Here is a 12,640-nt window from a genome sequence, read left to right as displayed (position 1 = left end):
TAGCCTGTTTACTTGTGACATGTTCTTCTCAGGCGTGGAAAATGTAGAAATAGGATCAGAGATCCCTCCTTGTCTTTGCCATTTAAAAACATCTTCATTTTTAAAATCATTAATATCTCTAATATATTTCTTACTTTTCCTTGCTTGCACTTCCCTGTCTTTCTTCACAAGGTCTTTATTTAGTTGTGTCATCATAGTTGTGAGTTCCAACTTATCCTTATGTGTCTCCAGTTCTCCCTTTATTTCTCCTATTGTTTGATCTATTCTATTTAGTTTTCTTTGCTTCCTTTTGATTAGGAAGTCCAGTAATTCCAACCCTTTCCCATTAAAAAAGGCGAACCATTCATCAATCGATTCTTGGTCCGTAAGACCGTCATTTGGTGTGACGTCCCATCTTAGACGTCTAGGGACTATCTTGTCCTTTTGGTATTGCTCGAAGGTGGTTATATCCCACCAAAGGCTCACCTTCTTCTCCATGTTATGGGTTAGCCTGCGTATTAGGCTCTCCAGGCCACCACTTTTAGTGCCATTCGGGTCTGAGCTATTAAAAACCTGCTCTAAGTTGATTTTCCTTTTTTCCATAAAGGAAAAGACTTCCATTGTGGCAGCAAGAATGAATGGGTATTTAAATCAGAAATGAGAGTAAAAGTATTCTCGCGCCTACCAATGTGTCCTAAAACTAGTGGGGTTGCAGCAAAACACCGGCAGGGGTATACACCCTCCCCAGATTAAGTAATAATGGTTAAGAGATGGTGTTGCGCTCCGACTACATAAATCTAATTAAATTAACATGTGCTCAAATGACAACCAAAACAGTAATAAACTAAAGTGTGGAACTGTATGTTTAAATAAACTCAGACAATGTGCATAAATATTAAAGTGCAATACACCAGGTCACATTGTGCGCTTGACAAAAAACTTGGTATGAGAAATCCTCTATAGATGACAGTGAGATAATATTAAGTATATATCCGAATATATAGATGATATGACAAAAAAAAAAAAAAAAAAAAAAAAAAAAAAACCTGAGTGTCGTTATAAAAGTGCAAAACAGATCAAAGAATACACAAAATACTAATAATCCATGTGTAGTGTGTCACGTGTCTGAACAAAAATACTAATAGTCCATAAGCAGTGAAATATGTGTTTGAGCAAAAATTCCAAAAACAAAAATAAGGTGAACTATAGTTATATAGAGAGCATATCCATTTAATGATAAAATGCGTCCATTTGGTGATCAACAAAGCAGTATCCTGCGTGCTCCAAAGGCAGGGGGTGGATTCCACCAGTGCTCCTATCCCTGTAATATCCTCACACTAGGTGCAGTAATTACCTTACCTTACTGCTGTAAGGTAAACAGCATTTCAAAAGTGACGCTTGTTGTCCAATGTAGGTTCAGTAGGTGATGTAATCCTGGACTCTCATTCACCGTGGGCACGTTGTAACATGCAGAGAAAGCAAGGGGAACACTCCAATAGTGAAGTACGTATTCACAATTTATTGGGTATAAAACGAAGGTAAGGTACTCACATTTAGAACAATAATAAAAGCACAACTTAAACGAACGCGTGTCACGTTCGCGCTTCCGGACGTCACTTCCGGTGTCCTTACTGGCCAATTGTGTTCCTACGCGTATCGTCAAATGACTTCATCAGGGAATAACAACTGGGGTAAGGGCGAACGTATAAATAGTGTCAGTAATTAGCAGCCATTTTTGTGAAGTCCATTGTGGCCCCATCTACGGCCATTTTCTCGTGGGCTAATATATATAGAGTAATAGTATCATGTGTACAGGTCATCGTTCACAGGGGTGTATGAATTCGTACTCGTGTGAGGGCCGTGTTTACCTGCACAGGTGCTCCATGCATCACCATTTATGCGTCATATTACTGTCGAATATGGCGCAGCGACTACACAGACACAGCTGCTGCTCCCGGTGCGCAGCCCTGAACACACCCTGGGAACACCTGTACATCCCCGTGCGGGTAAACACAGCCCTCACATGGGATATGGATTCACATGTCTTGTGTGAACGAGGCCTAAAAAAGCCCATGGCACCCGCCTCAAATGGGTGCATTACAGGCATCCCAACCTGCAAAAACTCAATTCAGGGAGGTGGCAAACTCATTTCAGGGAGGTGGCGATTCGTGCCCGCAACCCCCCAACCCCCCCGCTGCAAAATATTTTTTAAAATCACTTTTTCAATATTTTTTCACAGTGCTTCTGGGGAAGGGGGTGGGGGGTATGTGGCAGTGGACGGTGTCAGTGTTTTTTTTTTTATTTTTAATTGATTTTTTTTACAATTTAATTTGTTTTTCTTTTTTTTTCATAATGCTTTTTGTGGGGGAGGGGGTTGGGGCGGTGGACAGTGTTGGAAGGGCAGGGGAGAGTTGTGTCAGTAGTTTTTTTTTGATTTGTTTACTTTTTAATTTTTTAGAATTTGTTTACAATAGTTTTTTTTATATTTTTTTGGGGGCCTTTGGTGAGATGTCCTCTGACATCTCCCCTTTGAGACAGACAAAGGGACTGAGGACACAGATTCCCCAGTCCCTCTCTCAGCACTAAAGATGAATGAACAGAAGACAGAGGCTCCTGTCCATTCATAAACTGAGCAGAGTAAACACAGTATACTCTGCTCAGTCATCACAGGACACAGGAGCGATCTCGTTCACTGTGTCCAATTCCTGACAGTTCCCCCCACAGCTGGCGGGAGAGTAGAGGAAGGGAGCCAGCCGCTTGCGTCGGGGGGCGGGGGAGGAGGACAGGAGCGGCAGAGGAGAACAAGGGGGCCAGAGGAGAATGGGGGGCAAAAGAGCAGGGGGGCCAGAGGAGAACAGTGGGGCCGGAGGAGAACAGGGGGGCCAGAGGAGAACAGGGGGGCCAGAGGAGAACAGGGGGGCCAGAGGAGAACAGGGGGGCCAGAGGAGAACAGGGGGGCCAGAGGAGAACAGTGGGGCCGGAGGAGAACAGTGGGGCCGGAGGAGAACAGTGGGGCCGGAGGAGAACAGTGGGGCCGGAGGAGAACAGGGGAGGGCGAAGGAGAACAGGGGAGGGCGAAGGAGAACAGGGGGGCAAAGGAGATCAGGGGAGTGGAGGAGAACAAGGGGGCCGGAGGAGAACGGGGGGGTAGAGGAGAACAGGGGGGCTGGGAAGGAGAACGGGGCGCGGAGAAGGACACGGAGGGGGCTGGGGGAGGAGCCCACAGGAAACAGCTGGTAGTGATCGGTGTGGTGGAGAACAGCTGTGAACACCGATCTCCCAGTACAGGTTTTTAGCTGGAAGCCGTGGGAGGGAGAGAAGGAGAAGTGGCTGTCAGCTAAAAATCTATACAAAGGAGATCGGTGTTCAAAGCTGTTCCCCACCGCAGAAATGCGGGAGACTCTCGCACCTCGCGGGAGACTTGGGATGTCTGGCATTAAACGAGGTTGAGGTGCAGCCCCATTCGCTTGAATGGATTGTGGTTTGCGGTGGTACTGCCCGGCGAATGTGCCATGAGGTGAACTTTTTGCATTGGTACAACCCCATCTCGCTACTGCTCGGGTTTTGAGAACTGGGGATGAGGGACGGAAATACCATGGCCTAATTTTTCCACTGCTGTTCTGAATAAGCCCTTGGAGTGTCTATACCCAGGCATCTGTGTTTATGTGCAGTTGAAAAGTACAGGCGCACTGTTCAGACCCTCTGCCGGCAGTCTGTATGAGGGGCTGACAGCTGGACGGTGCACAGAGCGGAACTTATGGCGAACTTAGGTTCTCTGGACAAGATTTGCTCCCCCCCCCCAGCACTGCTATTCTTGTGCATGAACAGATATGTCTACGGGGCTCTGCCTGACCTTTGGGGTCCTATCAGAGCGTGTTGGTGTAAGAGGGTTTCCACACACATCCTTGTGCATGTGTGGGGAAAACCAAGTGTGGAGCAAAGCTCTCTCAGCACCCGAGCTCTGCAGCACATCTGTGCACATGTAGGGGACATGAAGAACATGTCACTCAGGTAAAAAAAAGCACTGGAAGCACTTTGGGGACTGCTTACAAATGGATGCATTGAACACCTGCACATCCGGTGGCCCTTTGCATGGGTGTACAGATAGGTTCACTCATGTGAATGAGGCAATAGCAAGCAGTCTGCATTCCAGGCATTTTTCCCTGTGCAGATACATCCCTAAGGCTAGGTTCATACTATAGCGGGTGTGGGAATCGCACCTGTTCCTGCAACCACTCACAGCCAAAAAAGCATTGCTCTTTAAAAAAATGAGGGGTTGCCACTCATTCTTAATGGCACCCCATGCATCTAAAAACGCAGCATGTTTGAACCATAGGACTTCCTGGCCGTTACGCTTTCAAAATGCTGGAACCTTATAAATGGGCTGCGGTGGCCATGCAAACACAACCCGCAAAGCTGCAATAGTGTGATGCATGATACTATGCTAAATGTTTTTTTTTTTTTTTTTTTTATATGCTAAATGTTAATACTGCTCTGTGTACAGCAGTTGTCAGTCCCTCATAGATTTCCACCCGCACTTCAACACCGGGGCATCATGCACCAAGGCTAAGTGCCTAGTGTACATAAGGCCAGGGCTGGACTGGGACAGAAATTTGGCCCTGGACTTCATCTAGACCGGCCCACTTATATTTTGAGTGTCCCATCAGCACCCCTTACATCAGAGTGTCCCAGAACCAGCGCCCTTACGTCAGAGTGTCCCATCAGCACCCCCTTACCTCAGAGTGTCCTATGAGCAGCCCCCTTACATTAGAGTGGCCCACCGAGCCATCGGCCCACCGGGAAACTCCCGGTAGTCCCGATGGCCAGTACATGCCTGCATAAGGCCTAGGACTGGCAAGACAATGGCGTTTCCAGGTGTAGGGAAGCCTGTTCATTTTAATGGGGTGCTCTACATGCATCAAAACGTAGCAAAGAAGCTCAGATATCATTTTAAGCTCTGCGTTTTTTCGCCCATTCTCGTGCAGTAAAGCAACACAGTTTCAATGTAGGTGCATTCATGTTTCATTCACATCTCGGCGCATCAGGTGACAATCGCGATAAAATCGCGCAAACAGAATCGCGGGGGCGCCTGTCGCCCCAAAAGAAGCTCTTGTACTTCTTTTGGGCGACAGGCGTCCCACGATTCTGTTTGCACAATTTTACCGCGATTGTCACCTGATGCGCCGAGATGTGAACAAAACATTAATGCACCTACATTGAAACTGTGTTGCTTTAGTGCACGTGAATGGGCGATAAAACATGCATTGAGCTGCATTTGGGGTGCTATTGAAAGTGACAGGGAACATAGGGGCGTCCCCTGATTTGCCACTATTTCGAATCGCGGCAATTCCGCCTGCAATTTGTAACGGGGAGATGTGAATGGAGCCTTAAGCACAAGCTAAATGCAACGGTTGTGTTAACCGAACCCAGATATAGCAAATAACATTTTCATGAGGTCAGCAGTAACACCTTACCCATCTCAGTACAGGTTTGAAATGCAGAATTGCTCTCCTGTCACCCAGAGTCAGCTAATAGCCACTCCAGTCTCTGAAAGGATCCCAACCATATTGTCAGGATTCACCCAGCTGCCTGATTGACAGCCACTCTGACTCTCAGCACTTGGCTAAGAGCCAAAACAAGCTGGGCCCTCCCCCTCACTAGTGTTCCAGTGAGTGCTGGAGGGGGAGAGCAGAGAGTGGTGACTGACCGAGAGCTGAGTGATCAGCAAGGCTAAGGGCAGGGGTGGTAACATCACAATCTCCACCTCATCCAAAAAATAATAATTTTATGAACTGTAACATTGCCAAGCAAACAAGCCCCTGTGGCAAGTGTGCAACTGTCAATGTAGTAGTAACCCTGGGTTTATACTTAGGGGCCCCCACTCAGGCCAGCAAAGTCCTCTAGAATAGATGCTGCAGGTTAGTGAGGGTGCAGGCTGGGGAACGGTTCCACCGGACCCAAAGCACACAGTGAAGATGAGAACGGGTTTCCCGACTGCTGAACACCTCGCCCGGTCTGTGTTGTTGCCAAGAGCAGTCTCAGCTTAGTTCATCCAAGCCATATCCCAATGCGTTTCACCCTGACCCAGGGCCTAATCATGGAGGAAGTGTTGACTACTACAGTGATTGTCACTTCCCCAGCAGTCCTTCAGATATGAGATATGCATACATACATTGTGCCAAGCTGAAATAAAGATCATACCTCAGTTTTATTAGAATTTTTAGATTGTCTACTTTGAAGCCCAAATTCAGAAAACATGAAAGTTCTTCCTTGCAGGGAGGTTGTACTTGTACTGCCAGGGTTAACCACAATGTCTTTTCACTAATGGTCCAGTGGTCTAAGGTCCTCATATCATCAAGACTGATGCAGGGTCCATCACCTGAGCATGGGAGAGCACTTCTTTTGGAGGATCAGCCACAGCCCCACTTCAAGTTTCAAGTTGGGCATTTTAAGGGCTTGTCTAAACATACATTACAATCAGACAAAAATCAAATGCAGTCGTTTTTTAGGTTGGTTTGCAATTGCTGAGTTGCGTTTGCATTCACATTAACTTGTATTGATAAGTGCAGCTGAAAACTGAAAACAAATGCCAGTGTACATGAGCCTGAACAGTTATCTGTTACAGATGTATAACCCTTCATTACTTTTGTTATTTTGGTCAAAAGCAAGTTCCATTTCACAGTATAGTGATCAATTTTATAGTACAGATGATTGACTCAACTCAGTTTAAAAGACTGAGCTTGCTGTAAGGAAAATAACACTAACATGTGGTTGCAAACACCATAAGATCCCCCGGCCTTACTAGTATTCCACTACTGGAGGATCTAAATATCCCTCTGTAACTAGGACCTTTCTGAAACATACTCAGAGCTAGCTCTGACTGTGGTAGTTAGAGGGGCTGCCACGTGTTTCTACATACTGAGACTTTTAAATGTGATAAGAATTTTCATCACTTCTGGTTTCAGCGCACAGCTTCCCGAGCCCACCCAGTTGTGTGACAATAGTGAATCAATATTGTCTTCCTGATTCTCCTCCCAGCCAATCAGGAAGCAGGTTTTAAGATCCAATTGGTCGAGAGAAGAAGCGATCGTGTTGCCCGCTGAGGAGGAAGCCACTCGAAGAGGAGGAGATGCAGGGTTAAACCACTGAGGAGGAGATGTAGGGTGAAGCCACCAAGGAGGAGGAGATGCAGGGTGAATCCACCGAGGAGGAGATGCAAGGTGAACCCGCCAAGGAGGAGGAGACGAGGGGTGAATCTGCCAAGGAGGAGACGCAGGGTGAAGCCGATGAGGAGGAGGAGATGCAGACCTAGATGGGGTAAGTGCAGGGCTGGTGGGAAGATGAGCGAGCGACAGAGGGGGGTTTAACTGATGGACCGACCGAATGGGGGGGAGGGGTGTTGGGTGAATTGTTTGCACCCCCCCCCCCAAAAAATGGAGCACCAGCTTCCACTGCCCAAAAGTATTTTATTTTTATTTTTTTAATTGAAAGCATCTGATCACACAGACCTTGGTGCGATTAAATGCTTTTAAAGGCAGAGGATAAATCTGGGATCTAATAGACCCCAGACCTCTCCATAAAGAATATCTGTCACTGCCTATTGCTGTCGCAGTTTACATTCCTTGTGAACAACAATAAAAGTGATAAAAAAAATGTTTTCTTAAAGAAACCATGTAAAAATAAAAAAGAAACAAAATACAATAATATATATGCAATATTTCACAAAAGTGAGTACACCCCTCACATTTTTGTAAATGTGAACACTGAAGAAATGACACTTTGCTGCAATGTAAAGTAGTGAGTGTACAGCTTGTATAACAGTTTAAATGCGCTGTCCCCTAAAAATAACTCAACACACAGCCATTAATGTCTAAACTTCTGGCAACAAAAGTGAGTATACCCCAAGTGAAAATATCCAAATTTGGCCCGATTAGCCATTTTCCTTACCCAGTGTCATGTGACTCCTTAGTGTTACAATGTCTCATGTGTGAATGGGGAGCAGGTGTGTTAAATTTGGTGTTATCGCTCTCATTCTCTCATACCGGTCATTGGAAGTTCAACATGGCACCTCATGGCAAAGAACAGATCTGAAAAAATGAATTGTTGCTCTACATAAAGATGGCCTAGGCCAGGGTTTTGCAATTAGCGGACCTCCAGCTGTTGCAAAACTACAAGTCCCATCATGCCTCTGTCTTTGGGTGTCATGCTTGTGGCTGTCAGAGTCTTGCTATGCCTCATGGGACTTGTAGTTCTGCAACAGCTGGAGGTCCGCTAATTGCATATCCCTGGCCTAGGCTATAAGAAGATTACCCAGAGCCTGAAACTGAGCTGCAGCATGGTGGTCAAGACCATACAGCGGTTTAACAGGACAGGTTCCACTCAGAACAGGCCTCGCCATGGTCAACTAAAGAAGTTGAAAAACAACAAAGGATTCGCCCTGGGACTTTAAATGAAGTGGGTACTGTTTCTGCCAGTAAACATAACAGTAGTAAATATAGTATATGGTTTATTCAAATACAATTGTTTACACGGATAAATAACACCAACGGTTGCCAATTAAAAAAATACATAAACAAGGAGTAGTGGTACATAAATGTAGAAGTAGTACATGGTACACGGGCATCATACTACCCGACTAGTTTTGTGAGATGCAGCTCGCTCTTCAGGGGTGGATGTGTGTAACAATGTACCTAGGATGAACAAAAATATATATGTTTGGCAATATAGCACAGTATTAGTTATAAAGGCACAGGGTAGGAGGGGTTGTAGGCCCCCCCATACTTACCACTGAGCTTAGCCATGGCTCCAGGTGTGCGGCCTCGAGACGGCGGCAGCAGATGCCTCCCCAGGGAGCTGAGGGGGCAGAATCAAATGGGACCCCACCCAGGGCCAAACAGAGAGCAGGCATGGCAAAGGTGTAGTGATGTATCCCTAGAGTCCTCGTTGGTCGATAAAAAGTATAGGCTGTGAACATAAGTATGTTTGTCAGGCATCTAAAGTAGTAGAGTAAAATCAATAGATATTGGTATAAAGATATGTATGCATGCATGAATGAAAGGTCTGAGCCAGAGGTTGTAGGGCCATGAAGATGGTTAGAAACCTAGGACAACAGAGGGGTACTACCAGGTGACAAAATGGACAAAGAAAGAGGGGAAAGAGGTGAACTACAATTGTGTGGGTAGTGATGTATCCCTAGAAACCTCATTAGTCCATAGAGCGTCTAAGCTATAAACAAATATGTTTATCAGGCATCTAGAATAGTAAAGTAAAATCAATGAGTATAGGCATAAAGATATGTATAGCTAAGTAAGGCCTGGATCAAGGATGGTAGGGACATGGAGATGGTGAAAAACATAGGATAGCAAGGGAATATTAGCAGGTGACAAGATAAGAAAAGAGAAGGAGAAAGATGGACTTGTATGGAGGAATCAACAATATCCAAAAATAAATAAATGAGAATAAGTGCTCATAAGATAAACAATGTGTAAGATATGCAAGTGTGCCTAAATAAAGTAAGTATCAAAAAGGTGAATATAGTAAGTACCTGAGTAAGGTGAATATCCTAAGTATAAAAGTAATGAGACACAGCAAGCAATCTCCACAGCTGTGTGTGTCCTCAGTGAAGAGTGAAATGAAATCCAAGCCATGCCTGACCTCCAATTTAACCCCGGAGGGCCCCAGGAGGCTCTGCCCCCAACACCATGTGTGGATGGCTGACATGTGAGTGCAGGGGGCACCCACTGTCATAGGAAGGCACGCAAATGTAAGCGTACCCCCATGCCATTAGATGATATAGTGCGTCCAACGAGGACTCTAGGGATACATCACTACACCTTTGCCATGCCTGCTCTCCGTTTGGCCCTGGGTGGGGTCCCATTTGATTCTGCCCCCTCAGCTCCCTGGGGAGGCATCTGCTGCCGCCGTCTCGAGGCCGCACACCTGGAGGCATGGCCAAGCTCAGTGGTAAGTGTGGGGGGGCCTACAACCCCTCCTACCCTGTGCCTTTATAACTAATACTGTGCTATATTGCCAAACATATATATTTTTGTTCATCCTAGGTACATTGTTACACACATCCACCCCTGAAGAGCGAGCTGGATCTCACGAAACTAGTCGGGTAGTATGATGCCCGTGTACCATGTACTATCTCTACATTTATGTACCAATACTCCTTGTTTATGTATTTTTTTAATTGGCAACCGTTGGTGTTATTTATCCGTGTAAACAATTGTATTTGAATAAACCATATACTATATTTACTACTGTTATTTTTACTGACAGAAACAGTACCCACTTCATTTAAAGTCCCAGGGCGAATCCTTGGTTGTTTTTTATATGTTACAGGGATGGAAGTGTGTCACTGGGGACACCAGACCTTTTCCTTTTTCACTAAAGAAGTTGAGTGCATGTGCTCAGCATCATACCCAGAGGTTGTCTTCGGGAAATAGATGTATGAGTGCTGCCAGCATTGCTGCAGAGGTTGAAGGGGTGGGGGGGTCAGCCTGTCAATGCTCAGACCATACGCCACAAACAGTTTGCTGAAGACAAGCAGACTAAGGACATGGATTACTGGAACCAAGTCCTGTGGTCTGATGAGACCAAGATAAACTTAGTTCGTTCAGATAGTGTCAAGCGTGTGCGGTGGGAACCAGGTGAGCAGTACAAATACAAGTGTGTCTTGCCTACAGTCAAGCATGGTGGTGGAAGTGTCATAGTCTGGGGCTGCATGAGTGCTGTCGGCACTGGGAAGCTACAGTTCATTGCGGGAACCATGAATGCCAACATGTACTGTGACATACTGAAGCAGAGCATGATCCCCTCCCTTCAGAGACTGGGCTGCAGGGCAGTATAACGACCCCAAACACGCCTCCAAGATGACCACTGCCTTGCTAAAGAAGCTGAGTGTAAAGGTGATGGACTGGCCAAGCATGTCTCCAGACCTAAACCCTATTGAACATCTGTGGGGCATCCTCAAAAGGAAGGTGGAGGAGCACAAGATCTCTAACATCCACCAGCTCTGTGATGGTGATCATGTAGGAATGGAAAAGGCCTCCATTGGCAACCAGTGAAGCTCTGGTGAAATCCATGCCCAAGAGAGTTAAGGCAGTGCTGGAAAATAATGGTGGCCATGCGCCGTAGACAGCGGCGCGCAGGCGCACTAAATGCGGCAAGTCCAAGAATGGATCTGCCTAATTTGTCGACTCCCGTGCGCATGCGCGGGAGTGACGTCATCGCGGCTTCGCCGAATGGCAGCGGCGGAGCTGTGAGACGCGACTCCCGTGCGCATGCGCGGGAGTGACGTCATCGCGGCTTCGCCGCTGTCATTCGTCGGAGCTGCGAGACGCCACCAGCAAGATGGATGCGGCGGACTACAGGGGACAGCGGCGACTTCGCTGGCTCCTGTGTCAGGTAAGTGACACATAATGAGCTACTATGCGATGCATAGTAGTCCATTATGCTTTACCTTTGCAGGGAAAAAAAGAGGAAGTAAACCCATCAGGGTTTACTTCCTCTTTAAGTAGCTAAGATTCATTTCACCAAACTCCAGTGTTACTGTCCTTACTTATGCTTATAGAGTCACTTTAGAAGCCGGTTGTTGATACTTTAACTGTAGATACTTCATGCCAGCCCTTCTCAACCAGGGTTCCTCCAGAGGCTTCTAGGGGTTCCTTGAGCAATGAACAATTGTTACCTCTTAGATAAGTAATAAGGGGGCCAATGTAAGGAGCATCCTTCCCACTGACCATCACACTAATGCACCATGAGACCGCAGGGATAATCCAACACTGGTGAGGCTGCAATGATGGGAAAGGTGAGACTGCAGATGGGCACTGAACAGGCTGCATTGTTGGGCAATTTAATGGCTGCAGGTGGGCACTGAGCAGGGTGTGTTGTTGGGCAATTTAGTGGCTGCAGATGGGCACTGAACAGGCTGCATTTTTGGGCTATTTAGTGGCGGCAGATGGGCACTGAACAGGCTGCGTTTTTGGGCAATTTAGTGGCTGCAGATGGGCACTGGTGAGGCTGCATTGATGATTAAAATGTACGTTTTTTTCCTGAAACTTCCCTCTTAAAATGAAGGTGTGTGTTATACACCGATAAATACGGTAATTATTAGCAGGGGCTCCTTGAGACTGAAAAGTTATATCAAGGGTTCCTCCATATTAAAAAAAGTTGAGAAAGGCTACCTTATACAATGTAACAGTCTTTAATTTCCTGTGTTCTGCCGAAAACTCCAACTTGCCAAAATCTCCAACCACGTCACTTCCGTTACTCTCCAGCATCAGTTGGAGATTTGGACGAGTTGGCTGTTTTCACAGATCACCGGAAGTGAATACACTATAGTACACAAAATAATGAGTAGACATTGTTAGTCCGTCCGCTAGTAACCAACATGGCTGCCTCCAAGGAGGCGACAACTTTTTTCCTCCTTACCCGGTGTTCTGTGAAAACAGCCAACTCGTTGTGTACCGTAGTGTATAAGCTGCCGGTGTTCAGTGAAAATAACTCATCGAAATCTCCAATTATTGCTGCTGGAAAGTCACTGGAAGTGACGTGGTTGGAGATTTTGGCGAATAGGAGTTTTCGGCAGAACACCTGCACAAAAAGTTATTGTCTCCATTGGTTTCCTCATATTTAAAGGGGAACTTCAATCTCTTAA

General features: G+C 46.2%; 2 long non-coding RNA genes across 2 annotated transcripts; one reads left to right on the top strand and one right to left on the bottom strand.

Moving 5' to 3' along the window:
* Positions 1 to 8,468: 8,468 nt before the first annotated feature.
* LOC143961113 (uncharacterized) lies at positions 8,469 to 9,813 on the bottom strand. The gene is made up of 3 exons (XR_013270411.1): positions 9,524 to 9,813; positions 8,765 to 8,943; positions 8,469 to 8,669 (listed from the first exon to the last, which is right to left on the bottom strand). It is a non-coding gene; the product is annotated as an uncharacterized LOC143961113 (long non-coding RNA).
* LOC143961114 (uncharacterized) lies at positions 9,665 to 10,234 on the top strand. The gene is made up of 2 exons (XR_013270412.1): positions 9,665 to 9,942; positions 10,038 to 10,234. It is a non-coding gene; the product is annotated as an uncharacterized LOC143961114 (long non-coding RNA).
* Positions 10,235 to 12,640: the final 2,406 nt, after the last annotated feature.

This window comes from Lithobates pipiens, unplaced genomic scaffold, assembly GCF_037356315.1.
Source record: "Lithobates pipiens isolate NorthernLeopardFrog02 unplaced genomic scaffold, aLitPip1_a1.2 Scaffold_8, whole genome shotgun sequence".
NCBI classification, from domain to species: domain Eukaryota; kingdom Metazoa; phylum Chordata; class Amphibia; order Anura; family Ranidae; genus Lithobates; species Lithobates pipiens.
The sequence above is the reverse complement of the archived record's forward strand: the minus strand, read 5'-3'. Positions and strand labels throughout refer to the sequence as shown.